General features: G+C 56.8%; 1 long non-coding RNA gene across 1 annotated transcript in view; it reads left to right on the forward strand.

Annotated features, from left to right (window-relative positions):
• LOC140411544 (uncharacterized) overlaps positions 1–27,148 on the forward strand; it is a 94,194-nt gene that overhangs the window by 4,776 nt on the left and 62,270 nt on the right. Inside the window, exon 2 of the long non-coding RNA XR_011940858.1 lies at positions 8,713–8,808. This is a non-coding gene — a long non-coding RNA (uncharacterized lncRNA). The remainder of the gene's footprint in view (positions 1–8,712; positions 8,809–27,148) is intronic.

Here is a 27,148-nt window from a genome sequence, read left to right on the forward strand (position 1 = left end):
AATGCTTCCTCCGGACGTGCCCTACCTCGAGGCCACCGATCTACCAGCAATCCTGCCGACCTCTGCGACCACCGCATTGGCGGCGGTCCCACCTATCCAAGTGCAGGCGGCCCCTGACCCACCCTGGAGGCAGTCAACCAGAATTCATCGCCCGTCGCAGAGACTAAACTTATAGACTGAACTTTTGCACAACTGTGTTACCTTATCGTTTTGACCTCTGCAAATATCGTTGTTACCGTTTCATCTGCCCTATATCTGCACTAGCGACACCTTCCGGTGTACATAAGGTCATTTTAGCACATTCTGTATATCGTCACGCACATATACACATCCACACGCACATGCACCTTAATATTTATTATCTCAACACACACAATACAAAACAAAACAAAAAATAGGGGGCTGGATGTCATAATATACATCCCTGTATACAATGGAGTGCAGACAGGCAGTGATTGGCTCACAGGATGACCAGTAAGCACACAGAACAGAGCAGCCAATCACCAGACAGGACACGACCACTATAAAGCCAGAGGGTGCTAGTTTTCCCGCTCTCTCGGGACCCAGCCTCTGAGACAGTCAGAGTTAGTGAGCTGGCCAGTGCAAACACCATGTGGTAGTTAGTAAGTCTGGTTAGGCTAGTATCAGGTCTCCAGTCAAGTCAGCAGAGTGTCAACCCACAGTTGAACATGTAGAATAGTTTAGATCGTGTTGCATCTTATTAAGTGTTGGAGGCCTGTCTCTCGCTACACTGCATCAAGTGCAGTCCACATCGACCCAGCCTACCCAACACATCACCCACCTGGGGCCCCTCCTCGGGAAGGGCATGTTTGGGCCTTTCCCGTCCGGCCGAGATAGGCTTCAATGACACCACCTCTCGTACCAAACCTTTCGCCTCTACTGCAAGGGTGTGCGGTGTAAAATCAGGAGTCTTATCACAGCTCAGAGGGATTCGGAGCACCTCGTCCGTCGATCGCAAAAGACCAGCCTGCAAATTCAGCAAGTACTCGGGAAGGGGATGTAATGCCGGATTTATTTCAACGGAAATGGAATGTAAAAATAGGAATGTTTTGCTAAAGCTGTACAAGGCATGGGTTCGGACACCTGGAGCATTGTGAAGAGACTGATCCACTTGTCTAAGGATCTCACTGAATGGGGGAGGAGCCTCGCTGGGTCCTCACTCTGTGTTGTGGTGTTAATTCAGGATTACTGTGTCACTTCCTGAAGGAGGTGGTGGTCCCGGGAAGCTGGACTGGGCAGATTCCTGGGATGAAGGGGTTTGTGTGATGGGGGGAGCTTCCACAGGTTGGGACTGTTGGGAGCATCGAAGATTGAGAGGACATACGGACACATGTATTAGGAACAGGAAGAGGCTCTAGCCCCAATCTACAGGATCATCGGCTGACCCGACTGTAACCTCGACCCCACATTCCTGCCGACCCCCGCGATAACCTTTCACCCCCCCCTCGTCAATGATCAATCTCTCCGGCTCTGCCTCAATGATATTCCCAGATTCTGCTCCCGCTTTTGAGGAAGAGAATTCCAGAGACTCGCCGCTCCCTGAGGGAATTAAATTCTCCTCATCTCCGTTAGAAATGGACGTCCCCTTTATTTCTAACCCCCTCGTTCTAGATTGTTCCAGACGAGGAAACATCCTCTCCACATCCACCCTGTCAACACCCCTCAGCCTCTGAAAGGTTTGTCATGATATTCAGGTAAACGTCATAGCACATACATACATACATACTGATGGACAGATCAACGGACCAATCAACACACACACAACACCACAGCCAATCACAGGCAAGAGCATACACACTATAAAACAGGGAACACAACACTTCCTGAAGATTCCAGCAGGAGACAGCTCAGAGCACAGAGATCACAGCAAGACACTCAGATATCCACCATTTGCTGAGTGCTTCTCCAAGATAGTGTTCGGGCTGGGTCCACAGGTTAGAGAGTAATGAACGAACCTCAGTAACCAGTTTATCATTGTAAATATTGTTAGTAATAAAACTGAGTTGTACCATCCACAACCGTGTTGGTTCGTCTGCGTAGCAGAGAACAAACACGACATGGTACCAGGAGTGGGGTCCAGTATCTGTGAGACCTACCTACGCGTCCTCGGGAGTCCGCCATCCTGCGCCATGGACACCGTCAGCAAGCCGCAGCCGCTGCAGATCGCTGGCAACCTCGGCGTCCACTGGAAGCTGTTTACACACCTGCAGGGTAGGGTTGACCCTTTTCGGTCTTTCCTTGCGCACCTCCGTGTCCTCGCGCAGTCCTGCGGTTACACCACCTCCGATTCAATGATTCGGGACCAGATTGTTTTTGGGGTCGCCTCGGACACCCTACGCCAGCAGCTCCTCAAAATGAAAGGCCTCACCCTAGCCTCCCAGTCGAGGCCTGCGTCCTTCATGAAAACCTGACCAGCCGCTACTCCCAATTTCAGGCGGCCGGATCGGCGAGGCAGGCGTCCTACACGGCCGGATCGGAGAGGCAGGGGTCCTACGTGGCCGGATCGGAGAGGCAGGGGTCCTACGCGGCCGGATCGGAGAGGCAGGGGTCCTACGCAGCCGGATCGGCGAGGCAGGGGTCCTACGCGGCCGGATCGGGGAGGCAGGGGTCCTACACGGCCGGATCGGGGAGGCAGGCGTCCTACGCGGCCGGATCGGAGAGGCAGGGGTCCTACACGGCCGGATCGGAGAGGCAGGGGTCCTACGCGGCCGGATCGGAGAGGCAGGGGTCCTACACGGCCGGATCGGAGAGGCAGGGGTCCTACACGGCCGGATCGGAGAGGCAGGGGTCCTACGCGGCCGGATCGGAGAGGCAGGCGTCCTACGCGGCCGGATCGGAGAGGCAGGGGTCCTACACGGCCGGATCGGAGAGGCAGGGGTCCTACACAGCCGGATCGGAGAGGCAGGGGTCCTACACGGCCGGATCGGAGAGGCAGGGGTCCTACACGGCCGGATCGGAGAGGCTGGGGTCCTACGCGGCCGGATCGGAGAGGCAGGCGTCCTACGCGGCCGGATCGGAGAGGCAGGGGTCCTACGTGGCCGGATCGGAGAGGCAGGCGTCCTACGTGGCCGGATCGGAGAGGCAGGGGTCCTACACGGCCGGATCGGAGAGGCTGGGGTCCTACGCGGCCGGATCGGAGAGGCAGGCGTCCTACGCGGCCGGATCGGAGAGGCAGGGGTCCTACGTGGCCGGATCGGAGAGGCAGGCGTCCTACGTGGCCGGATCGGAGAGGCAGGGGTCCTACGCGGTCGGATCGGAGAGGCAGGCGTCCTACGCGGCCGGATCGGAGAGGCAGGGGTCCTACGTGGCCGGATCGGAGAGGCAGGGGTCCTACGCGGTCGGATCGGAGAGGCTGGGGTCCTACGCGGCCGGATCGGAGAGGCAGGGGTCCTACGTGGCCGGATCGGAGAGGCAGGGGTCCTACGCGTCCGGATTGGAGAGGCAGGCGTCCTACGCGGCCGGATCGGAGAGGCAGGGGTCCCACGCGGCCGGATCGGAGAGGCAGGCGTCCTACGCGGCCGGATCGGAGAGGCAGGGGTCCTACGTGGCCGGATCGGAGAGGCAGGGGTCCTACACGGCCGGATCGGAGAGGCAGGGGTCCTACGCGGCCGGATCGGAGAGGCAGGGGTCCTACACGGCCGGATCGGAGAGGCAGGGGTCCTGTGAGGCCGGATCGGAGAGGCAGGGGTCCTACACGGCCGGATCGGAGAGGCAGGGGTCCTACGCGGCCGGATCGGAGAGGCAGGGGTCCTACGTGGCCGGATCGGAGAGGCAGGGGTCCTACGCGGCCGGATCGGCGAGGCAGGGGTCCTACACGGCCGGATCGGGGAGGCAGGGGTCCTACGCGGCCGGATCGGAGAGGCAGGGGTCCTACGCGGCCGGATCGGAGAGGCAGGGGTCCTACACGGCCGGATCGGAGAGGCAGGGGTCCTACGCAGCCGGATCGGAGAGGCAGGGGTCCTACGCGGCCGGATCGGAGAGGCAGGGGTCCTACGCGGCCGGATCGGAGAGGCAGGGGTCCTACACGGCCGGATCGGAGAGGCAGGGGTCCTACACGGCCGGATCGGAGAGGCAGGGGTCCTACACGGCCGGATCGGAGAGGCAGGGGTCCTACGCGGCCGGATCGGAGAGGCAGGCGTCCTACGCGGCCGGATCGGAGAGGCAGGGGTCCTACGCGGCCGGATCGGAGAGGCAGGGGTCCTACGCAGCCGGATCGGAGAGGCAGGAGTCCTACACGGCCGGATCGGAGAGGCAGGGGTCCTACGCGGCCGGATCGGAGAGGCAGGCGTCCTACGCGGCCGGATCAGAGAGGCAGGGGTCCTACACGGCCGGATCGGAGAGGCAGGCGTCCTACGCAGCCGGATCGGAGAGGCAGGGGTCCTACACGGCCGGATCGGAGAGGCAGGGGTCCTACGCGGCCGGATCGGAGAGGCAGGCGTCCTACGCGGCCGGATCGGAGAGGCAGGCGTCCTACACGGCCGGATCGGGGAGGCAGGGGTCCTACACGGCCGGATCGGCGAGGCAGGCGTCCTACGCGGCCGGATCGGAGAGGCAGGCGGCCGGATCGGAGAGGCAGGGGTCCTACGCAGCCGGATCGGAGAGGCAGGGGTCCTACACGGCCGGATCGGCGAGGCAGGGGTCCTACGCAGCCGGATCGGAGAGGCAGGGGTCCTACGCGGCCGGATCGGCGAGGCAGGGGTCCTACACGGCCGGATCGGAGAGGCAGGGGTCCCACGCGGCCGGATCGGAGAGGCAGGCGTCCTACGCAGCTGGATCGGAGAGGCAGGGGTCCTACGCGGCCGGATCGCAGGGTCCCAGCGCCACTCAAGGACCGCCTCAAGCAGCAGCTGCAGGATCTCCAGGACCAAGGGGTCCTTTCCCGGGTAACGGAGCCAACTGCATGGGTCAGCTCCATGGTGTGTGTTAAGAAGCTCTCTGGCGAGCTCCGGATCTGCATCGACCCGAAAGACCTGAACAACAACATTATGAGGGAACACTACCCCAGACCCAAACGGGAAGAGATCACGAGCGAAATGGCCCGGGCTAAAATTTTCACAAAACTTGATGCCTCAAAGGGTTTTTGGCAGATTCAGCTGGATCAGTCCAGCAGGAAGCTGTGCACCTTCAACACCCCTTTCGGCAGGTTCTGCTACAATAGAATGCCGTTTGGCATCATCTCGGCATCCGAGGTATTTGATCGGATCATGGAACAGATGATGGAGGGCATCGAAGGGGTCGCGTCTACGTTGACGACGTCATATCTGGTCCACCAAACCACAGGAGCACATCAAAAGGGGCAGCACGGTAGCATTGTGGATAGCACAATTGCTTCACAGCTCCAGGGTCCCACGTTCGATTCCTGACTTGGGTCACTGTCTGTGCGGAGTCTGCACATTCTCCCCATGTCTGCGTGGGTTTCCTCCGGGTGCTCCGGTTTCCCCCCACAGTCCAAAGATGTGCAGGTTAGGTGGATTGGCCACGCTAAATTGCCCTTCGTGTCCAAAATTGCCCTTAATGTTGGGTGGGGTTACTGGGTTATGGGGATAGGGTGCAGGTGTGGACCTTGGGTAGGGTGCTCTTTCCAAGAGCCGGTGCAGACTCGATGGGCCGAATGGCCTCCTTCTGCACTGTAAATTCTATGTCTCCAGCGCGCCTTTGCGCGGATACGGGAAAACGGCCTGCGCCTCAACCGAGCCAAGTGCTCCTTTGGCCAAACTGAGCTAAAGTTTCTGGGGGACCGCATCTCCCGGTCAGGGGTCCGTCCGGATGCAGACAAGGTCAGCGCCATCACAGCCATGTCGCAGCCGGCAGACAAGAAGGCAGTGCTACGCTTCCTAGGCATGGTCAACTTCCTGGGGAAGTTCATTCCCAACCTCGCCTCCCACACAACGGCTCTTCACCACCAGGTCACAAAGACCACGGAGTTCCAGTGGCTGCCCGCACACCAGCTGGAATGGGAGGAGCTCAAGATTAAGCTCACCACAGCCCCGGTATTGGCGTTCTTCGACACATCTCGTGACACTAAAATCTCGACGGATGCCAGCCAGTCCGGCATTGGGGCGGTGCTCCTGCAACGGGGCGACACCGCATCATGGGCCCCGGTCGCCTATGCCTCGCGGGCCATGACCCCCACAGAACAGCGCTATGCGCAGATCGAGAAGGAGTGCCTGGGCTTGCTAACCGGTTTGATAAGTTCCACGACTACGTGTATGGTCTCCCCCAGTTCACCGTGGAAACCGACCATCGCCCCCTGGTCAGCATCATACATAAGGACCTGAACGAGATGACCCCTCACCTCCAGCGCATCCTGCTCAAGCTCCGGAGGTACGACTTCCAACTGGTCTACACCCCGGGAAAGGACCTCATCGTGGCGGATGCCCTGTCCAGAGCAGTGAGCACACCGCCCGACTCGGAGGGGTTCGTCTGTCAGGTCGAGGCGCAGGTGGCCTTCACATCGGCCAATCTGCCAGCTGATGACTCCAGTCTGGCCCGTATTCGCCGGGAGACTGCGGCTGACCCCCTTCTACAACGGGTGATGCGCCACATGACGGGAGGGGGGCTCAAAGGGCAGTGCCCACAATTCTACAATGTCCGGGACGACTTGGCCGTCATTGACGGTGTCCTCCTGAAGCTGGGCCGGATTGTGATTCCGCACAGCATGCACAAGCTGGTCCTCGACCAACTACACGAAGGCCACCTGGGGGTCGAGAAGTGCAGACGGAGGGCCCGAGAGGTGGTATACGGGCCGGGCATCAGCGACGACATCGCCAACATGGTACTCAACTGCCCCACCTGCCAAAGGTTTCAGCCGGCACAGCCCCCTGAGACACTTCTGCCCCATGAGTTGGTGACGTCCCCCTGGGCGAAGGTGGGTGTGGACCTTTTTCACGCGCTCGGCAGGGACTACGACATCATCACAGATTACTTTTCAAACTATCCAGAGGTCATACGCCTGCACGATTTACATCGTCCGCTGTCATCCGGGCCTGCACAGACACCTTCGCTCGCCACGGCATTCCGATGACTGTCATGTCGGACAATGGGCCCTGTTTTGCCAGCCAGGAATGGTCGCCCTTTGCTGCTTCGTATGGCTTCACACACGTGACGTCCAGCCCTCTGCATCCCCAGTCCAATGGAAAGGCGGAGAAGGGCGTTCACATCGTCAAGCGGCTCCTCTGCAAGGCTGCTGCTGCCGGATCGGATTTCTGCCTCGCCCTGCTGGCCTATCGCTCGGCCCCACTGTCCACGGGCCTCTCGCCAGCCCAGCTGCTGATGGGTCGCGCCCTCAGGACCACTGTGCCATCCATTCTGGTCCCCACAACCAACCATGCTCCGGTACTACACAGAATGCAACAGCAGCGCGTTCGACAGAAGATGGCACATGACACTCGGGCAACTGATCTTCCCGCCCTGGCGCCTGGAGACAACGTCCGCATCCACCTACCAGAAGGTGGCCAGTCGGCAACCGCCGAAGTTCTCCGCCGCGTGGCTCCCCGCTCGTTCCTGGTTCGCCTGCCGGATGGATCCATTCGCCGGCGTAATCGCCGGGCTCTTCGCCTACTTCCACGCTCGCTACGGGAACTTACACCGGTACCACGCCCTCCTGTTGTCCCTGATGTCGACTTCGTGGAGCTTCCTGTCACCATGCCCCTTCCGTCGTCGCCCGTGGCCAGACCCGTTCCTCAGCCGGTGGATCCTGACCCACCCTTGAGGCGGTCAACCCGAATTCGTCGCCCACCTACTCGGCTGGACCTATGAGCCTGTTTGTACATTGAACTCATAACACCGCTGTGTTAATATGTTTCTGTTCTTCCATGTCGTTACAGGAGTTTGTTTCGTCGTTCAACATTTCCCCGTTCTTTGTTTGTGGTACAACCTCGTTGCTCTGTCGCACCCGACATCGCCCCTTGTATATAGTTTAGCCCCATGTACATGCTGTAGATATTGCACACACACACATTCAGCTGCACTCAGTACACATCTCTATTTATAACAACATAGGCACATGTTCTTGTAAAAAAGGGGGGATGTCAAGATATTCAGATAAACATCATGATACAAACATACGTACATACTGATGGACAGATCAACGGACCAATCAATACACATACAACATCACAGCCAATCACAAGCAAGAGCAGACACACTATAAAACAGGGAACACGACACTTCCTGAAGATTCCAGCAGGAGACAGCTCAGGGCACAGAGATCACAGCAAGACACTCAGGCATCCACCATGTGCTGAGTGCTTCTCCAAGATAGTGTTCGGGCTGGGTCCACAGGTTAGAGGGTAATGAACGAACCTCAGTAACCAGTTTACCATTGTAAATACTGTTAGTAATAAAACTGAGTTGTACCATCCACAACTGTGTTGGTTCGTCTGTGTAGCAGAGCACTCAACACGACAAGGTTTGGACCAAGTCTCCTCTCAGTCTGATAAACTCCAGCGGATACAATCCCAACCTCTCCATCCTTTCCTCAGGGGAAATCCCGCCCATTCCTGGTGTTAGTCCAGGAAACCTTCTGGGAACTGATTCCAAAACATTGACATCGTTCCTTCAATCAGGAGACGGATTCTGTCCACACTCCTCCAGATGTGCTCTCCCCAATGCCCTAGACGAAGATAGCGTTGTGACGGTGTGCGATTCGCGGTTTAATTGACACGTCTCCTGGTTATTTCTCTTCCTCAGCTGTCTGCAGTCCATCTTGCGTTACGCCCACCACGTGCCTGACACCCAACACGTGCTCCTGCCCAGTGGGGTTGGCTGGCGCACAGTGTACGGAGGGTAAGAGGGCGATTGGTGGGGTTCTGGTCGGCGGCTGTGACTACCGATTAATTAACTATTAACCCACTCCCCACACTCTCCATCCAAATCCACAACACTTCATATCTACCCAATCTCTCAACCAAAACTCCACCCCCCAAACTTTACTCTGCAACCTCCTCCAGCCCAGACACCCCTCCCTATCTCTGTAACCTCCTCCAGCCCCTATAACCCTCCCTATCTCTGTAACCTCCTCCAGCCCCTACAACCCTCCCTATCTCTGTAACCTCCTCCAGCCCAGACACCCCTCCCTATCTCTGTAACCTCCTCCAGCCCCTATAACCCTCCCTATCTCTGTAATCTCCTCCAGCCCCTACACCCCTCCCTATCTCTGTAACCTCCTCCAGCCCCCTACAGCCCTCCCTATCTCTGTAACCTCCTCCAGTCCCTACACCCCTCCCTATCTCTGTAACCTCCTCCAGCCCCGACAACCCCTCCCTATCTCTGTAACCTCCTCCAGCACCCTACACCCCTCCCTATCTCTGTAACCTCCTCCAGCCCCTACACCCCTCCCTATCTCTGTAACCTCCTCCATGTCCCTACACCCCTCCCTATCTCTGTAACCTCCTCCAGCCCCTACACCTCTCCCTATCTCTGTAACCTCCTCCAACCCCTACAACCCTCCCTATCTCTGTAACCTCCTGCAGACCCTACACCCCCTCCCTATCTCTGTAATCTCCTCCAGTCCCTACAACCCTCCCTATCTCTGTAACCTCCTCCAGCCCCTACACCCCTCCCTATCTCTGTAACCTCCTCCAACCCCTACACCCCTCCCTATCTCTGTAACCTCCTCCAGCCCCTACAACCCTCCCTATCTCTGTAACCTCCTCCAGCCCCTATACCCCTCCCTATCTCTGTAACCTCCTCCAGTCCCTACACCCCTCCCTATCTCTGTAACCTCCTCCAGTCCCTACAACACTCCCTATCTCTGTAACCTCCTCCAGCCCCCACACCCCTCCCTATCTCTGTAACCTACTCCAGCCCCCACACCCCTCCCTATCTCTGTAAACTCCTCCAGCCCAGACAGCCCTCCCTATCTCTGTAACCTCCTCCAGCCCCTACACCACTCCCTATCTCTGTAACCTCCTCCAGTCCCCACAACCCTCCCCATCTCTGTAACCTCCTCCAGTCCCTACACCCCTCCCTATCTCTGTAACCTCCTCCAGCCCCTACACCCCTCCCTATCTCTGAAACCTCCTCCAGTCCCTACAACCCTCCCTATCTCTGTAACCTCCTCCAGCCCAGACAGCCCTCCCTATCTCTGTAACCACCTCCAGTCCCCACACCCCTCCCTATCTCTGTAACCTCCTCCAGTCCCCACACCCCTCCCTATCTCTGTAACCTCCTCCAGCCCCATACATCCCTCCCTATCTCTGTAACCTCCTCCAACCCCTACACCCCTCCCTATGTCTGTAACCTCCTCCAGCCCCTACAACCCTCCCTATCTCTGTAACCTCCTCCAGCCCCTCCACCTCTCCCTATCTCTGTAACCTCCTCCAGTCCCTACACCCCTCCCTATCTCTGTAAGCTCCTCCAGTCCCTACAACACTCCCTATCTCTGTAAACTCCTCCAGCCCCCACACCCCTCCCTATCTCTGTAACCTACTCCAGCCCCCACACCCCTCCCTATCTCTGTAAACTCCTCCAGCCCAGACAGCCCTCCCTATCTCTGTAACCTCCTCCAGCCCCTACACCACTCCCTATCTCTGTAACCTCCTCCAGTCCCCACAACCCTCCCTATCTCTGTAACCTCCTCCAGTCCCTACACCCCTCCCTATCTCTGTAACCTCCTCCAGCCCCTACACCCCTCCCTATCTCTGAAACCTCCTCCAGTCCCTACAACCCTCCCTATCTCTGTAACCTCCTCCAGCCCAGACAGCCCTCCCTATCTCTGTAACCACCTCCAGTCCCCACACCCCTCCCTATCTCTGTAACCTCCTCCAGTCCCCACACCCCTCCCTATGTCTGTAACCTCCTCCAGCCCCCTACACCCCTCCCTATCTCTGTAACCTCCTCCAGCCCCGACACACCTCCCTATCTCTGTCACCTCCTCCAGCCCCCTCACCCTCCCTATCTCTGTAACCTCCTCCAGCCCCTACAACCCTCCCTATCTCAGTAACCTCCTCCAGTCCCTACAACCCTCCCTATCTCTGTAACCTCCTCCAGTCCCTACACCCCTCCCTATCTCTGTAACCTCCTCCAGCCCCCTCACCCTCCCTATCTCTGTAATCTCGTCCAGCACCTACAACCCTCCCTATCTCTGTAACCACCTCCAGCCCCTACAACCCCTCCCTATCTCTGTAACCACATCCAGCACCCTACACCCCTCCCTATCTCTGTAACCTCCTCCAGTCCCTACACCCCTCCCTATCTCTGTAACCTCCTCCAGTCCCGACACCCCTCCCTATCTCTGTAACCTCCTCCAGCTCCTACACCCCTCCCTATCTCTGTAACCTCCTCCAGCCCCTACACCGCTCCCTATCTCTGTAACCTCCTCCGGCCTCTACAACCCTCCCTATCTCTGTAACCTCCTCCAGCCCCCTAAACCCCTCCCTATCTCTGTAACCTCCTCCAGCCCCTACAACCCTCCCTATCTCTTCAGCCTCCTCCAGCCCCTACACCCCTCCCTATCTCCGTACCCTCATCCAGCCCCTACAACCCTCCCAATCTCTGTAACCTCCTCCACCTCACAACAACCATCGCTACCTCAGTAACCTCCTCCAGCCCACCTACCACCCTCCCTATCTCTGTAACCTCATCCACTCCCTACACCCATCGATATCTCTGTAACCTCCTCCAGCTCCTACAACTTTCCCTATCTCTGTAACCTCCTCCAGTCCCTACAACCCTTCGGATCTCTGTCACCTCCTCCAGCCCCTATACCCCCTCCCTATCTCTGTAACCTCCTCCAGCCACCTAAAACCCTCCCCTACTCTGCAACCTCCTCCAGCCCCAACAACCCTCCCTAGCTCTGTAACCTCCTCCAGCCCCCACAACCCTCCCTATCACTCTAACCTCCTACAGCCCCTACAAACCTCCCTATCACTATAACCTCCTCCAGCCCTTACAATCCACCCTCTCTCCGTAACCTCCTCCAGCCCTTACAACCCTCCCTATCTCTGTAACCTCATCCAGCCCCTACAACCCTCCCTATCTCTGTAACCTCCTCCAGCCACCTACACCCTCCCTATCTCTGTAACCTCCTCCAGCCACCTACACCCCTCCCTATCTCTATAACCTCCTCCAGCCCTAACAACCCTCCCTATCTCTGTAACCTCTTCCAGACCCTACAATCCTTCCTATCTCTGTAACCATCTCCAGTCCCTACACCCCTCGCTATCTCAGTAACCTCCTCCAGTCCCTACAACCCTCACTATCTCTGTAACCTCCTCCAGTCCCATACATCCCTCACTATCACTGTAACCTCCTCCAGCCTCTACACCCCTCCCTATCTCTGTAACCTCTTCCAGTCCCCACAACCATCCCAATCTCTGTAACCTCCTCCAGCCCCTACACCCCCTCCCTATCTCTGTAACCTCCTCCACCCACCTAAAACCCTCCCTTACTCTGCAACCTCCTCCAGCCCCTACAACCCTCCCTATCTCTGTAACCTCCTCCAGTCCCTACAACCCTCCCTATCTCTGTAACCTCCTCCAGCCGCCTACAACCATCCCTAGATCTGTAAACTCCTCAAGCCCCCACAACCCTCCCTATCTCTGTAACCTCCTCCAGCCCTTACAAATCTCCCTATCTCTGTAACCTCATCCAGCAACCTACACCCCTCCCTATCTCTATAACCGCCTCCAGCCCTAACAACCCTCCCTATCTCTGTAACCTCTTCCAGACCCTACAATCCTTCCTATCTCTGTAACCATCTCCAGTCCCTACACCCCTCCCTATCTCTGTAACCTCCTCCAGTCCCTACAAACCTCCCTATCTCTGTAACCTCCTCCAGTCCCATACATCCCTCACTATCACTGTAACCTCCTCCAGCCTCTACACCCCTCCCTATCTCTGTAACCTCTTCCAGTCCCCACAACCCTCCCTATCACTCTAACCTCCTACAGCCCCTACAAACATCCCTATCACTATAACCTCCTCCAGCCCTTACAATCCACCCTCTCTCCGTAACCTCCTCCAGCCCTTACAACCCTCCCTATCTCTGTAACCTCATCCAGCCCCTACAACCCTCCCTATCTCTGTAACCTCCTCCAGCCACCTACACCCTCCCTATCTCTGTAACCTCCTCCAGCCCCTACAAATCTCCCTATCTCTGTAACCTCCTCCAGCCACCTACACCCCTCCCTATCTCTATAACCTCCTCCAGCCCTAACAACCCTCCCTATCTCTGTAACCTCTTCCAGACCCTACAATCCTTCCTATCTCTGTAACCATCTCCAGTCCCTACACCCCTCGCTATCTCTGTAACCTCCTCCAGTCCCTACAACCCTCACTATCTCTGTAACCTCCTCCAGTCCCATACATCCCTCACTATCACTGCAACCTCCACCAGCTCCTACACCCCTCCCTATCTCTGTAACCTCCTCCAGCCCCTACAACCCTCCGTATCTCTGTAACCTCCTCCAGCCCCCACAACCATCCCTGTCTCTGTAACCTCCTCCAGTCGCTACAACCCTCCCTATCTCTGTAACCTCGTCCAGTCCCTACAACCCTCCCTATCTGTAACCCTCCAGCCCCCTACACCCCTCCCTATCTCTGTAACCTCCTCCAGCCCCTACACCCGTCCCTATCTCTGTAATCTCCTCCAGCCACTACACCCCTCCCTAACTCTGTAACCTCCACCAGCCACTACACCCCTCCCTATCTCTGTAACCTCCTCCAGCCCCGACAACCCTCCCTATCTCTGTAACCTCCTCCAGCCCCCTACACCCCTCCCTTTCTCTGTAACCTCCTCCAGCCCCTACAACCCACCCTATCTCTGCAACCTCCTCCAGCCCCTACAACCCACCCTATCTCTGCAAACTCCTCCAGCCCCCTAAACCCCCTCCCTATCTCTGAAACCTCCTCCAGCCCCTACAACCCACCCTATCTCTGTAACCTCCTCCAGTCCCTACAACCCTCCCTATCTGTAACTTCCTCCAGCCCCCTACACCCCTCCCTATCTCTGTAACCTCCTCCAGCCCCTACACCCGTCCCTATCCCTGTAACCTCCTCCAGTCCCTACACCCCTCCCTGTCTCTGTAATCTCCTCCAGCCACTACACCCCTCCCTATCTCTGTAACCTCCTCCAGCCCCTACACCCCTCCCTATCTCTATAACCTCCTCCAGCCCTAACAACCCTCCCTATCTCTGTAACCTCAACCAGCCCCTACACCCCTCCCTATCTCTATAACCTCCTCCAGCCCTAACAACCCTCCCTATCTCTGTAACCTCTTCCAGACCCTACAATCCTTCCTATCTCTGTAACCATCTCCAGTCCCTACACCCCTCCCTATCTCTGTAACCTCCTCCAGTCCCTACAACCCTCACTATCTCTGTAACCTCCTCCAGTCCCATACATCCCTCACTATCACTGTAACCTCCTCCAGCCTCTACACCCCTCCCTATCTCTGTAACCTCTTCCAGCCCCCACAACCATCCCTATCTCTGTAACCTCCTCCAGTCCCTACAACCCTCCCTATCTCTGTAACCTCCTCCAGTCCCTACAACCCTCCCTATCTGTAACCTCCTCCAGCCCCCTACACCCCTCCCTATCTCTGTAACCGCCTCCAGCCCCTACACCCCTCCCTATGTCTGTAACCTCCTCCAGTCCCTACGCCCCTCCCTATCTCTGTAACCTCCTCCAGCCCCTACACCCCTCCTTATCTCTGTAACCTCCACCAGCCCCTACACCCCTCCCTATCTCTGTAACCTCCTCCAGCCCCTACAACCCTCCCTATCTCTGTAACCTCCTCCAGCCCCCTACACCCCTCCCTATCTCTGTAACCTCCTCCAGCCCCTACAACCTACCCTATCTCTGCAACCTCCTCCAGCCCCTACGACCCGCCCTATCTCTGTAACCTCCTCCAGCTCCTACAACCCACCCTATCTCTGTAACCTCCTCCAGCCCCCTACAACCCTCCCTATCTCTGTAACCTCCTCCACCCACCTAAAACCCTCCCTTACTCTGCAACCTCCTCCAGCCCCTACAACCCTCCCTATCTCTGTAACCTCCTCCAGCCCCCTACACCCCTCCCTATCTCTGTAACCTCCTCCAGCCCCTTCAACCCTCCCTATCTCTGTAACCTCCTCCAGCCCCTACAACCCTCCCTATCACTGTAACCACCTCCAGCCGCTACAACACTCCCTATCTCTGTAACCTCCTCCAGTCCCTACAACCCTCCCTATCTCTGTAACCTCTTCCAGTCCCCACAACACACCCTTTCTCTGTAACCTCATCCACACACCTACAACCCTCCCTATCACTGTAACCTCCTCCAGCTCCTACAACCCTCCCTACCTCTGTAAACTCCTCCAATTCCGACAACTCTGCCTATCTCTGTAACCTCCTCCTGTCCCGTCACCCCTCCCTATCTCCGTAACCTCATCCAGTCTCCTACAACCCTCCCTACCTCTGTAAACGCCTCCAATTCTGACAACCCTGCCTATCTCTGTAACCGCCTCCTGTCCCGTCACCCCTCCCTATCTCCGTAACCTCATCCAGTCCCCTACAACCCTCCCTATCTCTGTAATCTCCCCCAGACTCTACACCCCTCCCTATCTTCGTAACCTCCTCCAGCCCCCTACACCCCTCCCTATCTCTGTAACCTCCTCCAGTCCCTACAACCCTCCCTATCTGTAACCCTCCAGCCCCCTACACCCCTCCCTATCTCTGTAACCTCCTCCAGCCCCTACACCCGTCCCTATCTCTGTAACCTCCTCCAGTCCCTACACCCCTCCCTGTCTCTGTAATCTCCTCCAGCCACTACACCCCTCCCTAACTCTGTAACCTCCACCAGCCCCTACACCCCTCCCTATCTCTGTAACCTCCTCCAGCCCCTACAACCCTCCCTATCTCTGTAACCTCCTCCAGCCCCCTACACCCCTCCCTTTCTCTATAACCTCCTCCAGCCCCTACAACCCACCCTATCTCTGCAACCTCCTCCAGCCCCTACACCCCTCCCTATCTCTCTAACCTCCTCCAACCCCTACAACCCACCCTATCTCTGTAACCTCCTCCAGCCACCTAAAACCCTCCCTTACTCTGCAACCTCCTCCAGCCCCTACAACCCCCCCTATCTCTGTAACCTCCTCCAGCCCCCTACAACCCTCCCTAGCTCTGTAACCTCCTCCAGCCCCCACAACCCTCCCTATCACTATAACCTCCTACAGCCCCTACAAACCTCCTCCAGCCCTTACAATCCTCCCTATCTCTGTAACCTCCTCCAGCCCCTACAACCTACCCTATCTCTGCAACCTCCTCCAGCCCCTACGACCCGCCCTATCTCTGTAACCTCCTCCAGCCCCTTACACCCCCTCCCTATCTCTGTAACCTCCTCCAGCTCCTACAACCCACCCTATCTCTGTAACCTCCTCCAGCCCCCTACAACCCTCCCTATCTCTGTAACCTCCTCCACCCACCTAAAACCCTCCCTTACTCTGCAACCTCCTCCAGCCCCTACAACCCTCCCTATCTCTGTAACCTCCTCCAGCCCCCTACACCCCTCCCTATCTCTGTAACCTCCTCCAGCCCCTTCAACCCTCCCTATCTCTGTAACCTCCTCCAGCCCCTACAACCCTCCCTATCACTGTAACCACCTCCAGCCGCTACAACACTCCCTCTCTCTGTAACCTCCTCCAGTCCCTACAACCCTCCCTATCTCTGTAACCTCTTCCAGTCCCCACAACACACCCTTTCTCTGTAACCTCATCCACACACCTACAACCCTCCCTATCACTGTAACCTCCTCCAGCTCCTACAACCCTCCCTACCTCTGTAAACTCCTCCAATTCCGACAACTCTGCCTATCTCTGTAACCTCCTCCTGTCCCGTCACCCCTCCCTATCTCCGTAACCTCATCCAGTCTCCTACAACCCTCCCTACCTCTGTAAACGCCTCCAATTCTGACAACCCTGCCTATCTCTGTAACCGCCTCCTGTCCCGTCACCCCTCCCTATCTCCGTAACCTCATCCAGTCCCCTACAACCCTCCCTATCTCTGTAATCTCCCCCAGACTCTACACCCCTCCCTATCTTCGTAACCTCCTCCAGCCCCCTACACCCCTCCCTATCTCTGTAACCTCCTCCAGTCCCTACAACCCTCCCTATCTGTAACCCTCCAGCCCCCTACACCCCTCCCTATCTCTGTAACCTCCTCCAGCCCCTACACCCGTCCCTATCTCTGTAAGCTCCTCCAGTCCCTACACCCCTCCCTGTCTCTGTAATCTCCTCCAGCCACTACACCCCTCCCTAACTCTGTAACCTCCACCAGCCCCTACACCCCTCCCTATCTCTGTAACCTCCTCCAGCCCCTACAACCCTCCCTATCTCTGTAACCTCCTCCAGCCCCCTACACCCCTCCCTTTCTCTATAACCTCCTCCAGCCCCTACAACCCACCCTATCTCTGCAACCTCCTCCAGCCCCTACACCCCTCCCTATCTCTCTAACCTCCTCCAACCCCTACAACCCACCCTATCTCTGTAACCTCCTCCAGCCACCTAAAACCCTCCCTTACTCTGCAACCTCCTCCAGCCCCTACAACCCCCCCTATCTCTGTAACCTCCTCCAGCCCCCTACAACCCTCCCTAGCTCTGTAACCTCCTCCAGCCCCCACAACCCTCCCTATCACTATAACCTCCTACAGCCCCTACAAACCTCCTCCAGCCCTTACAATCCTCCCTATCTCTGTAACCTCCTCCAGCCCCTACAACCTACCCTATCTCTGCAACCTCCTCCAGCCCCTACGACCCGCCCTATCTCTGTAACCTCCTCCAGCCCCTTACACCCCCTCCCTATCTCTGTAACCTCCTCCAGCTCCTACAACCCACCCTATCTCTGTAACCTCCTCCAGCCCCCTACAACCCTCCCTATCTCTGTAACCTCCTCCACCCACCTAAAACCCTCCCTTACTCTGCAACCTCCTCCAGCCCCTACAACCCTCCCTATCTCTGTAACCTCCTCCAGCCCCCTACACCCCTCCCTATCTCTGTAACCTCCTCCAGCCCCTTCAACCCTCCCTATCTCTGTAACCTCCTCCAGCCCCTACAACCCTCCCTATCACTGTAACCACCTCCAGCCGCTACAACACTCCCTCTCTCTGTAACCTCCTCCAGTCCCTACAACCCTCCCTATCTCTGTAACCTCTTCCAGTCCCCACAACACACCCTTTCTCTGTAACCTCATCCACACACCTACAACCCTCCCTATCACTGTAACCTCCTCCAGCTCCTACAACCCTCCCTACCTCTGTAAACTCCTCCAATTCCGACAACTCTGCCTATCTCTGTAACCTCCTCCTGTCCCGTCACCCCTCCCTATCTCCGTAACCTCATCCAGTCTCCTACAACCCTCCCTACCTCTGTAAACGCCTCCAATTCTGACAACCCTGCCTATCTCTGTAACCGCCTCCTGTCCCGTCACCCCTCCCTATCTCCGTAACCTCATCCAGTCCCCTACAACCCTCCCTATCTCTGTAATCTCCCCCAGACTCTACACCCCTCCCTATCTTCGTAACCTCCTCCAGCCCCCTACACCCCTCCCTATCTCTGTAACCTCCTCCAGTCCCTACAACCCTCCCTATCTGTAACCCTCCAGCCCCCTACACCCCTCCCTATCTCTGTAACCTCCTCCAGCCCCTACACCCGTCCCTATCTCTGTAACCTCCTCCAGTCCCTACACCCCTCCCTGTCTCTGTAATCTCCTCCAGCCACTACACCCCTCCCTAACTCTGTAACCTCCACCAGCCCCTACACCCCTCCCTATCTCTGTAACCTCCTCCAGCCCCTACAACCCTCCCTATCTCTGTAACCTCCTCCAGCCCCCTACACCCCTCCCTTTCTCTATAACCTCCTCCAGCCCCTACAACCCACCCTATCTCTGCAACCTCCTCCAGCCCCTACACCCCTCCCTATCTCTCTAACCTCCTCCAACCCCTACAACCCACCCTATCTCTGTAACCTCCTCCAGCCACCTAAAACCCTCCCTTACTCTGCAACCTCCTCCAGCCCCTACAACCCCCCCTATCTCTGTAACCTCCTCCAGCCCCCTACAACCCTCCCTAGCTCTGTAACCTCCTCCAGCCCCCACAACCCTCCCTATCACTATAACCTCCTACAGCCCCTACAAACCTCCTCCAGCCCTTACAATCCTCCCTATCTCTGTAACCTCCTCCAGCCCCTACAACCTACCCTATCTCTGCAACCTCCTCCAGCCCCTACGACCCGCCCTATCTCTGTAACCTCCTCCAGCCCCTTACACCCCCTCCCTATCTCTGTAACCTCCTCCAGCTCCTACAACCCACCCTATCTCTGTAACCTCCTCCAGCCCCCTACAACCCTCCCTATCTCTGTAACCTCCTCCACCCACCTAAAACCCTCCCTTACTCTGCAACCTCCTCCAGCCCCTACAACCCTCCCTATCTCTGTAACCTCCTCCAGCCCCCTACACCCCTCCCTATCTCTGTAACCTCCTCCAGCCCCTTCAACCCTCCCTATCTCTGTAACCTCCTCCAGCCCCTACAACCCTCCCTATCACTGTAACCACCTCCAGCCGCTACAACACTCCCTATCTCTGTAACCTCCTCCAGTCCCTACAACCCTCCCTATCTCTGTAACCTCTTCCAGTCCCCACAACACACCCTTTCTCTGTAACCTCATCCACACACCTACAACCCTCCCTATCACTGTAACCTCCTCCAGCTCCTACAACCCTCCCTACCTCTGTAAACTCCTCCAATTCCGACAACTCTGCCTATCTCTGTAACCTCCTCCTGTCCCGTCACCCCTCCCTATCTCCGTAACCTCATCCAGTCTCCTACAACCCTCCCTACCTCTGTAAACGCCTCCAATTCTGACAACCCTGCCTATCTCTGTAACCGCCTCCTGTCCCGTCACCCCTCCCTATCTCCGTAACCTCATCCAGTCCCCTACAACCCTCCCTATCTCTGTAATCTCCCCCAGACTCTACACCCCTCCCTATCTTCGTAACCTCCTCCAGCCCCCTACACCCCTCCCTATCTCTGTAACCTCCTCCAGTCCCTACAACCCTCCCTATCTGTAACCCTCCAGCCCCCTACACCCCTCCCTATCTCTGTAACCTCCTCCAGCCCCTACACCCGTCCCTATCTCTGTAACCTCCTCCAGTCCCTACACCCCTCCCTGTCTCTGTAATCTCCTCCAGCCACTACACCCCTCCCTAACTCTGTAACCTCCACCAGCCCCTACACCCCTCCCTATCTCTGTAACCTCCTCCAGCCCCTACAACCCTCCCTATCTCTGTAACCTCCTCCAGCCCCCTACACCCCTCCCTTTCTCTATAACCTCCTCCAGCCCCTACAACCCACCCTATCTCTGCAACCTCCTCCAGCCCCTACACCCCTCCCTATCTCTCTAACCTCCTCCAACCCCTACAACCCACCCTATCTCTGTAACCTCCTCCAGCCACCTAAAACCCTCCCTTACTCTGCAACCTCCTCCAGCCCCTACAACCCCCCCTATCTCTGTAACCTCCTCCAGCCCCCTACAACCCTCCCTAGCTCTGTAACCTCCTCCAGCCCCCACAACCCTCCCTATCACTATAACCTCCTACAGCCCCTACAAACCTCCTCCAGCCCTTACAATCCTCCCTATCTCTGTAACCTCCTCCAGCCCTTACAACCCTCCCTATCTCTGTAACCTCATCCAGCCCCTACAACCCTCCCTATCTCTGTAACCTCCTCCAGCCACCTACACCCCTCCCTATCTCTGTAACCTCCTCCAGCCCCTACAAATCTCCCTATCTCTGTAACCTCCTCCAGCAACCTGCACCCCTCCCTATCTCTATAACCTCCTCCAGCCCTAACAACCCTCCCTATCTCTGTAACCTCTTCCAGACCCTACAATCCTTCCTATCTCTGTAACCATCTCCAGTCCCTGCACCCCTCCCTATCTCTGTAACCTCCTCCAGTCCCTACAACACTCACTATCTCTGTAACCTCCTCCAGTCCCATACATCCCTCACTATCACTCTAACCTCCTACAGCCCCTACAAACCTCCCTATCACTATAACCTCCTCCAGCCCTTACAATCCACCCTCTCTCCGTAACCTCCTCCAGCCCTTACAACCCTCCCTATCTCTGTAACCTCATCCAGCCCCTACAACCCTCCCTATCTCTGTAACCTCCTCCAGCCCCTACAAATCTCCCTATCTCTGTAACCTCCTCCAGCCACCTACACCCCTCCCTATCTCTATAACCTCCTCCAGCCCTAACAACCCTCCCTATCTCTGTAACCTCTTCCAGACCCTACAATCCTTCCTATCTCTGTAACCATCTCCAGTCCCTACACCCCTCGCTATCTCTGTAACCTCCTCCAGTCCCTACAACCCTCACTATCTCTGTAACCTCCTCCAGTCCCATACATCCCTCACTATCACTGTAACCTCCTCCAGCCTCTACACCCCTCCCTATCTCTGTAACCTCTTCCAGTCCCCACAACCATCCCTGTCTCTGTGACCTCCTCCAGTCGCTACAACCCTCCCTATCTCTGTAACCTCCTCCAGTCCCTACAACCCTCCCTATCTCTGTAACCTCTTCCAGTCCCCACAACACACCCTTTCTCTGTAACCTCATCCACACACCTACAACCCTCCCTATCACTGTAACCTCCTCCAGCTCCTACAACCCTCCCTACCTCTGTAAACTCCTCCAATTCCGACAACTCTGCCTATCTCTGTAACCTCCTCCTGTCCCGTCACCCCTCCCTATCTCCGTAACCTCATCCAGTCTCCTACAACCCTCCCTACCTCTGTAAACGCCTCCAATTCTGACAACCCTGCCTATCTCTGTAACCGCCTCCTGTCCCGTCACCCCTCCCTATCTCCGTAACCTCATCCAGTCCCCTACAACCCTCCCTATCTCTGTAATCTCCCCCAGACTCTACACCCCTCCCTATCTTCGTAACCTCCTCCAGCCCCCTACACCCCTCCCTATCTCTGTAACCTCCTCCAGTCCCTACAACCCTCCCTATCTGTAACCCTCCAGCCCCCTACACCCCTCCCTATCTCTGTAACCTCCTCCAGCCCCTACACCCGTCCCTATCTCTGTAACCTCCTCCAGTCCCTACACCCCTCCCTGTCTCTGTAATCTCCTCCAGCCACTACACCCCTCCCTAACTCTGTAACCTCCACCAGCCCCTACACCCCTCCCTATCTCTGTAACCTCCTCCAGCCCCTACAACCCTCCCTATCTCTGTAACCTCCTCCAGCCCCCTACACCCCTCCCTTTCTCTATAACCTCCTCCAGCCCCTACAACCCACCCTATCTCTGCAACCTCCTCCAGCCCCTACACCCCTCCCTATCTCTCTAACCTCCTCCAACCCCTACAACCCACCCTATCTCTGTAACCTCCTCCAGCCACCTAAAACCCTCCCTTACTCTGCAACCTCCTCCAGCCCCTACAACCCCCCCTATCTCTGTAACCTCCTCCAGCCCCCTACAACCCTCCCTAGCTCTGTAACCTCCTCCAGCCCCCACAACCCTCCCTATCACTATAACCTCCTACAGCCCCTACAAACCTCCTCCAGCCCTTACAATCCTCCCTATCTCTGTAACCTCCTCCAGCCCTTACAACCCTCCCTATCTCTGTAACCTCATCCAGCCCCTACAACCCTCCCTATCTCTGTAACCTCCTCCAGCCACCTACACCCCTCCCTATCTCTGTAACCTCCTCCAGCCCCTACAAATCTCCCTATCTCTGTAACCTCCTCCAGCAACCTGCACCCCTCCCTATCTCTATAACCTCCTCCAGCCCTAACAACCCTCCCTATCTCTGTAACCTCTTCCAGACCCTACAATCCTTCCTATCTCTGTAACCATCTCCAGTCCCTGCACCCCTCCCTATCTCTGTAACCTCCTCCAGTCCCTACAACACTCACTATCTCTGTAACCTCCTCCAGTCCCATACATCCCTCACTATCACTCTAACCTCCTACAGCCCCTACAAACCTCCCTATCACTATAACCTCCTCCAGCCCTTACAATCCACCCTCTCTCCGTAACCTCCTCCAGCCCTTACAACCCTCCCTATCTCTGTAACCTCATCCAGCCCCTACAACCCTCCCTATCTCTGTAACCTCCTCCAGCCCCTACAAATCTCCCTATCTCTGTAACCTCCTCCAGCCACCTACACCCCTCCCTATCTCTATAACCTCCTCCAGCCCTAACAACCCTCCCTATCTCTGTAACCTCTTCCAGACCCTACAATCCTTCCTATCTCTGTAACCATCTCCAGTCCCTACACCCCTCGCTATCTCTGTAACCTCCTCCAGTCCCTACAACCCTCACTATCTCTGTAACCTCCTCCAGTCCCATACATCCCTCACTATCACTGTAACCTCCTCCAGCCTCTACACCCCTCCCTATCTCTGTAACCTCTTCCAGTCCCCACAACCATCCCTGTCTCTGTGACCTCCTCCAGTCGCTACAACCCTCCCTATCTCTGTAACCTCCTCCAGTCCCTACAACCCTCCCTATCTGTAACTTCCTCCAGCCCCCTACACCCCTCCCTATCTCTGTAACCTCCTCCAGCCCATACACCCGTCCCTATCTCTGTAACCTCCTCCAGTCCCTACACCCCTCCCTGTCTCTGTAATCTCCTCCAGCCACTACACCCCTCCCTAACTCTGTAACCTCCACCAGCTCCTACACCCCTCCCTATCTCTGTAACCTCCTCCAGCCCCTACAACCCTCCCTATCTCTGTAACCTCCTCCAGCCCCCACAACCATCCCTGTCTCTGTAACCTCCTCCAGTCGCTACAACCCTCCCTATCTCTGTAACCTCCTCCAGTCCCTACAACCCTCCCTATCTGTAACACTCCAGCCCCCTACACCCCTCCCTATCTCTGTAACCTCCTCCAGCCCCGACAACCCTCCCTATCTCTGTAACCTCCTCCAGCCCCCTACACCCCTCCCTTTCTCTGTAACCTCCTCCAGCCCCTACAACCCACCCTATCTCTGCAACCTCCTCCAGCCCCTACAACTCTCCCTATCTCTGTAACCTCCTCCAGCCCCCTAAACCCCCTCCCTATCTCTGAAACCTCCTCCAGCCCCTACAACCCACCCTATCTCTGTAACCTCCTCCAGTCCCTACAACCCTCCCTATCTGTAACTTCCTCCAGCCCCCTACACCCCTCCCTATCTCTGTAACCTCCTCCAGTCCCATACATCCCTCACTATCACTGTAACCTCCTCCAGCCTCTACACCACTCCCTATCTCTGTAACCTCTTCCAGTCCCCACAACCATCCCTATCTCTGGAACCTCCTCCAGTCCCTACAACCCTCCCTATCTCTGTAACCTCCTCCAGTCCCTACAACCCTACCTATCTGTAACCTCCTCCAGCCCCCTACACCCCTCCCTATCTCTGTAACCGCCTCCAGCCCCTACACCCCTCCCTATGTCTGTAACCTCCTCCAGTCCCTACGCCCCTCCCTATCTCTGTAACCTCCTCCAGCCCCTACACCCCTCCTTATCTCTGTAACCTCCACCAGCCCCTACAACCCTCCCTATCTCTGTAACCTCCTCCAGCCCCCTACACCCCTCCCTATCTCTGTAACCTCCTCCAGCCCCTACAACCCACCCTATCTCTGCAACCACCTCCAGCCCCTACAACCCGCCCTATCTCTGTAACCTCCTCCAGCCCCTTACACCCCCTCCCTATCTCTTTAACCTCCTCCAGCTCCTACAACCCACCCTATCTCTGTAACCTCCTCCAGCCCCCTACAACCCTCCCTATCTCTGTAACCTCCTCCAGCCCCTACAACCCTCCCTAACTCTGCAACCTCCTCCAGCCCCTACAACCCACCCTATCTCTGTAACATCCTCCAGCCCTCTACACCCCCTCCCTATCTCTGTAACCTCCTCCAGCCCCTACAACCCACCCTATATCTGTAACCTCTTCCAGCCCCCTACAACCCTCCCTATCTCTGTAACCTCCTCCAGTCCCTATAGCCCTCCATATCTCTGTAACCTCCTCCAGTCCCTATAGCCCTGCCTTTGTCTGTAACCTCCTCCAGCCCCCTACACCCCTCCCTATCTCTGTAACCTCCTCCAGCCCCTTCAACCCTCCCTATCTCTGTAACCTCCTCCAGCCCCTACAACCCTCCCTATCACTGTAACCACCTCCAGCCGCTACAACACTCCCTATCTCTGTAACCTCTTCCAGTCCCTACAACCCTCCCTATCTCTGTAACCTCTTCCAGTCCCCACAACACACCCTTTCTCTGTAACCTCATCCACACACCTACAACCCTCCCTATCACTGTAACCTCCTCCAGCTCCTACAACCCTCCCTACCTCTGTAAACTCCTCCAATTCCGACAACCCTGCCTATCTCTGTAACCTCCTCCTGTCCCGTCACCCCTCCCTATCTCCGTAACCTCATCCAGTCCCCTACAACCCTCCCTATCTCTGTAATCTCCCCCAGACTCTACACCCCTCCCTATCTTCGTAACCTCCTCCAGCCCCCTACACCCCTCCCTATCTCTGTAACCTCCTCCAGTCCCTACAACCCTCCCTATCTGTAACCCTCCAGCCCCCTACACCCCTCCCTATCTCTGTAACCTCCTCCAGCCCCTACACCCGTCCCTATCTCTGTAACCTCCTCCAGTCCCTACACCCCTCCCTGTCTCTGTAATCTCCTCCAGCCACTACACCCCTCCCTAACTCTGTAACCTCCACCAGCCCCTACACCCCTCCCTATCTCTGTAACCTCCTCCAGCCCCTACAACCCTCCCTATCTCTGTAACCTCCTCCAGCCCCCTACACCCCTCCCTTTCTCTGTAACCTCCTCCAGCCCCTACAACCCACCCTATCTCTGCAACCTCCTCCAGCCCCTACACCCCTCCCTATCTCTCTAACCTCCTCCAACCCCTACAACCCTCCCTATCTCTGTAACCTCCTCCAGCCACCTAAAACCCTCCCTTACTCTGCAACCTCCTCCAGCCCCTACAACCCTCCCTATCTCTGTAACCTCCTCCAGCCCCCTACAACCCTCCCTAGCTCTGTAACCTCCTCCAGCCCTCACAACCCTCCCTATCACTATAACCTCCTACAGCCCCTACAAACCTCCTCCAGCCCTTACAATCCTCCCTATCTCTGTAACCTCCTCCAGCCCTTACAACCCTCCCTATCTCTGTAACCTCATCCAGCCCCTACAACCCTCCCTATCTCTGTAACCTCCTCCAGCCACCTACACCCCTCCCTATCTTTGTAACCTCCTCCAGCCCCTACGAATCTCCCTATCTCTGTAACCTCCTCCAGCAACCTGCACCCCTCCCTATCTCTATAACCTCCTCCAGCCCTAACAACCCTCCCTATCTCTGTAACCTCTTCCAGACCCTACAATCCTTCCTATCTCTGTAACCATCTCCAGTCCCTGCACCCCTCCCTATCTCTGTAACCTCCTCCAGTCCCTACAACACTCACTATCTCTGTAACCTCCTCCAGTCCCATACATCCCTCACTATCACTGTAACCTCCTCCAGCCTCTACACCCCTCCCTATCTCTGTAACCTCTTCCAGTCCCCACAACCATCCCTATCTCTGTAACCTCCTCCAGTCCCTACAACCCTCCCTATCTCTGTAACCTCCTCCAGTCCCTACAACCCTCCCTATCTGTAACCTCCTCCAGCCCACTACACCCCTCCCTATCTCTGTAACCGCCTCCAGCCCCTACACCCCTCCCTATGTCTGTAACCTCCTCCAGTCCCTACGCCCCTCCCTATCTCTGTAACCTCCTCCAGCCCCTACACCCCTCCTTATCTCTGTAACCTCCACCAGCCCCTACACCCCTCCCTATCTCTGTAACCTCTGCCAGCCCCTACAACCCTCCCTATCTCTGTAACCTCCTCCAGCCCCCTACACCCCTCCCTATCTCTGTAACCTCCTCCAGCCCCTACAACCCACCCTATCTCTGTAACCTCCTCCAGCCCCTTACACCCCCTCCCTATCTCTGTAACCTTCTCCAGCTCCTACAACCCACCCTATCTCTGTAACCTCCTCCAGCCCCCTACAACCCTCCCTATCTCTGTAACCTCCTCCAGCCCCTACAACCCTCCCTATCTCTGCAACCTCCTCCAGCCCCTACAACCTACCCTATCTCTGTA

The sequence above is a fragment of the Scyliorhinus torazame genome, chromosome 4 (genome assembly GCF_047496885.1).
Source record: "Scyliorhinus torazame isolate Kashiwa2021f chromosome 4, sScyTor2.1, whole genome shotgun sequence".
Classification (NCBI taxonomy): domain Eukaryota; kingdom Metazoa; phylum Chordata; class Chondrichthyes; order Carcharhiniformes; family Scyliorhinidae; genus Scyliorhinus; species Scyliorhinus torazame.